Source organism: Ochotona princeps, chromosome 7, assembly GCF_030435755.1.
Source record: "Ochotona princeps isolate mOchPri1 chromosome 7, mOchPri1.hap1, whole genome shotgun sequence".
Classification (NCBI taxonomy): Eukaryota; Metazoa; Chordata; class Mammalia; order Lagomorpha; family Ochotonidae; genus Ochotona; species Ochotona princeps.
In genome coordinates this window covers 5,202,357-5,207,149 of record NC_080838.1, presented here as the reverse complement: position 1 = coordinate 5,207,149, position 4,793 = coordinate 5,202,357, and the positions used below count along the sequence as shown (strand labels likewise).

Below are 4,793 nucleotides of genomic sequence, written 5' to 3'. Positions count from 1 at the left end.
GGATGAGTGGATTGAAGCAGAGCAGGGTAACGTTTGCAAACTTTTGAGGAAATCCTGGTACCCTACACTGAAGGTGTGAAAGAGATTGGCTGAAGACCTGTAGGGGCAATCACACTTGAACAGGAGTTTATAAACATGCCTTTGATCTGGGCACAGTCCTTGGTAACCTTAGGTGGGCTGCCTGGGCGACACCAAGTCCATAAAAGAGCTTCCATCTGGTGGCAGACAGCAGCTCTGGGCAGCATTCTTTCTCCCCCTCTATTGAAGGCATCCTGGTTTCCTGCTTCACCGAGAGAATCTAGGTCATCACGCTTTGGGGCTTCCTTGTCTTTTTGAAGCTTTCTGAGCTGTCTTGTTAATCATCTCCCTTTTCCTCTTGCCTCCGAGAAAAATGGATTGGGCTTTCTCTCTGGGGACCTGCTCCCTCATCCCTCCCCTTGATTGCTTTGGCCCAACCATTTTAACAGTCTCTCCATTCCTCTGGTACCCCTTCGTCTCCGGCATGAAATTTCTTCGGCAAGGACTCTGTATGTCTGCACACACTCACATTGACGGTGCTTCTCTGTTGGCTGTAGTGGATCTGTCTCTGGGTTCAACAGTTCCCTCAGGCTCCCCTCACCCCCACCCTGCTTGGCACATCTAAAGGTGCCATTTCATCTTCGTAGTCCTCAGAGAATGCACTGGTGATCTTCTCTAATGACCTACATGTAGGGCAACATGACCCCACGTATCTGCTTCTGCGTTAAAAATTCTGCCTAGTTGTTAATGTCAGACCCCACCACTGACATGGTACCATTTGAAGCAGAATTGATGTATGTAACGTGCATGTCATTGTATTTCCCTACACCTGCTTCTCTCTCCTGAGTACCGTTTGTTAATTGCGCCACGAAGAGCTAAATCTTTGACCATCTTTGATCTCTTTCTCCTTGTCTCCTGCCATCCAATTAAGTCCTGTCACTCCCTCCATGGCAGGGCCTGGGGTCTGTCCTCTGCCCCCTGCCTGCCATGGCCCTGAGCAATGCCTCTGACCTTTGCTCTCCTACCCGACCTCTCTGCGCCCTCTCCTTAGGCTTACAGATTCACTCAGTTCTTTTCTCTAGGTGAGTCATGCTCTGCAACATGACAGGTGTTTGGTCACATTGCTCTCTGGCTCACCCGTTATTGCTGGTTTCTTACTGATACTGGTATCAGTCCTAAACTTCACTGCCCAGAGACCCACTTTTGCACTCTGCCCAAATTAAAAAAAAAAAGATTTTATTTTTATTGGAAAGTCATATATACAGAGAGGAGGAGAGACAGAGAGGAAGATCTTCCACCCGTTGACTCACTCCTCAAACAGCTGCAACAGCCAGAGCTGAACTGATCCGAAGCTAGGAGCCAGGAGCTTCTTCCAGGTCTCCCACATGGGTGCAGGATCCTAAGGCTTTGGACCGTCCTTGACTGCTTTCCCAGGCCACAAGCAGGGAGCTGGATGGGAAGCAGGGCAGACAGGATTAGAGCTGGCACTCATATAGATCCTGGTTTGTGCAAGGTGAGGACCCACTCTGCCCAAATTTCTAGCCTATTATTTGTCCTTGCTGCCTCAGAAGAACATGCTTTATCCAAGTTTAACATCCCTGAATGCGTCCTTAAAGATTTATTTTATTTTTATTTTTTGTCGAGTATTTATTTATTTATCAACAGATTATTCCTTATTCCACATGTTTAATGTTTCATAGTTCAGGAACACAGGTCAGTGGCAAACTTCGAAAGAATTCAGTCCAAAGCAATGCTTTCCATTCCCAGTCACTTTGTGCTCTGTAAGATGCCAGCCCTCTTCATCTCTTCAAAATCCTTCACGGAGTCATAATTCCTGTAGAAATCTACATATGCCTTCTTCCTCGGCTCAGCCACAGCAAACTTATACAGAGCCGCACGCTCAGGGCCGCTGCAAAGGCTCCGAGGATGTGAACTCGCAGGCTAGTAGGCCCCGCAATTGAGGCTTCGCCAAAGCACTGGGCGCCATGGTGCTGGACTGTCCTGCCTCAGCACCAACGTCCTTCCCGGTCGCCAGAGCAATGAACGCTGCACCAGCAGGGCGCAGGGCGCAAGCGGCGTGGGAGCGAGAGGATCCGGCGACGGTGGCCGAAGGAGTCCAAACCTCGGCGCGCTTCCTGTCGTTAGTTTGGGGGTCAGCTGCAAGTCGTCCACCGTCTGGCATTTGGTGGCAGCTCACTGTCACTGGTGTAGAGGAGCAATGGCATGGTGAGCCAGGAGCCTGAGAACTGGAACAGACTCCTGAAGACACAGGCCCTTCCAGAACACAGCCAGGGACCTGAATACCTCCACCGGATCCACCTCTTACTGAATTTTTATGGGAAAGTTACAGAGAGAAGGAGAGGCAGACAGAGGCCGACAGACCCGGAGAGAGATCTTCCATCTGCCAATTCACTCCCCAGATGGCTGCAATGGCTGGAGGTGGGCTTTTATTAGGACTTCCATGCGGGTGCAGGGTCCTCAGGACCTGCACTGTCCTCTGCTGTCCTCCCAGCCCATCAGCAGGGAATTGGATCAGAATCGGAGCAGGCAGCACGTGAACTTCTACCCACATGGGATGCTGGCACCACAAGGTAGTAGCTTAGAGCCCACTGTACCATGTTGAGGGCCTCTCCGCTTCCTTTTCACACCTTTGCTTGGTTTAGAATATTTCTTTCTACTCAGGTACCGTGTGTTTGGTTTCTGTCCTCCCCCCACCCCCCAGCTCCATGCTTCCAGGTTTCCTGTTCCTCATGGCCGTGTGTATGTACTCCCTGACTCAAAGGATCTGTTCCGGTGGAATTGAAGGAAGTAGCTCTCCACAGGGCACGGGCAGTTATCCTATGGGCCTGCTCAACCGTTCATCAGTGATCGGTTCTGGCATGTTGTGTGACCAGATGTCCATCCGCTATCCAGACCATCCGTGCGTGGGATTGGCTGTCACACAGGGTGTGTGAGTGAAGCTTCTCCACAGCCCTGTGTCCCTGCTTGTACATTCCTGGAGCACTGCTCTCAACTTCTGCTGTACTGCAGAGTCACCTGGGGAGCTGTTACAAAAATACCAGTGCCTGGGCTGCCTCCCAAACCAATCAAATAAAAGTCTCTGGGGCTGTGTCCCAGTTATTAGTACTTTTTTTTTGTTAAGGCTTGTCAGATGATTCCTGTGTGTAGTCAGGAGTTTATGTCTGCTAATATGTGGCATTTTTGCAGATTACTTTTAGTGGTACTGTATTTTTCCCTCTGTCCAACTGCTGGTCCTTGTGGAATTTTTATTTTTGAAACCTTTGTGATGTCTTATACTCTATCAATACTCAGTGGAAATGCACAGAAAAAATAGTTTTGAGTGAATGTAGGAGTGGAGAACTTATCAACAGCCCGTTTTTAGAGAGGAAGGTTACACATTGACTCAGGGGTTATTTCGCATGAAGAATCCCTTGGTGTTAAATAAGGTTTTTCAAGTATTTGGTGTGATCTACCGGTATCTGAGTGGTCAATGTGCTAAATAAATACTCATTAACAACTGTCCAGTAAGGCTTACCTTACAAACACTATATAGCAATAAATACAATGCCACGTACGACTCAGATAACTTAGTTGAATACCTGTTCTCACACATGGATTGTTATCAATATTAAAGAAGTAAAAGTGTGGAGGGGAAAAAGGTATAGTTAACATCTTATTGGTAATAAAGGTTCAATTTTTGAAAGAACTGAAGCACAAAGAGCTCACCCTAGGTGCCTTCTCTCTTCCTTGCACACATTGAATATATTAAGTGAGATGGAAAACTAGCATTATCCTGGGCGGGTCTGCTTCTTCCCATACATTATATTTCTGACAATAATTTCTGGGCCTTGCCGAGTTTAGTCTGTGGGAAGGGGCGTGGACTTATATTCATTTGTACCTGGGTTGTTGCTCTGCTCGGATGGATTGATCTGCATTTAAAAAAAAAAAAAAGGCAAAGAAGAGAGGCCTCTGAGCAAGTTTGTTTTTCTGTTAGAAAACCATCAGATGGCTCACAGAGGGGAGTTGATGGCCTGGATTCTGTAGTCATGCAGATTGGTGGTCAAGAGCCCACTTGTTGCCCAGCTGGGTGGAGTTGGGGTGATGTGCGTGGCGTCTGAGTTCGCATGTCCTTAATGTGAGAATTATCTGTGTAACATGAAGGTACCTCAAGAAGCTCATGAAGCATGGGAGTGCAAGAGGCTTATTCCAGAGTAAAACTTTTGAGATCCATGTATAGTTTTTCCCTTCCATGCTTCCTCCCTCCCTTCCTTCCTTCTTTCCTTCCTTTGTATAGTTTTATAAGTATAGGGATTCCCTCCTCAACCTCCTCTTTTCCCCCCCTCATTCTCCATTCCCCCCATTCCCCACTATCTTTCGCCATATTATTACAATAGTATAGTTGTTCAGCAACATGCACAAGTCTAACATTCCGCTGTTTAAGATTATTATGGCATTTTAGCTATAGTCAATGGTGTAAAATCCAGTATCATATTGTCAAAGTATATGTAACAGTTTTATTGGGAGTCCTCCTTTTATTTGGGAGTAGAGAGGTGTATTACAAGTATCTTCACTTCCAGGGTATGCTAGTCTCCATTGTACAGTTTATCTGTGAACGTATTTGTATATACATGTTCACCTATATAACTCTTTGCTATGTATTTTGCATGAATATTGCTTTATATCAGAGAGAACACAGTGGTATTTGTCCTTTTGGATTGGCTGATTTTACTGGACATTTTGATGGTGTTGATCCTGACAATCCAGGAACATGGTAA

General features: G+C 46.7%; 1 pseudogene; it reads right to left on the bottom strand.

Moving 5' to 3' along the window:
- Window positions 1-1,665: 1,665 nt before the first annotated feature.
- LOC101526038 (cytochrome c oxidase subunit 6C-like) lies at window positions 1,666-2,005 on the bottom strand (annotated as a pseudogene).
- Window positions 2,006-4,793: the final 2,788 nt, after the last annotated feature.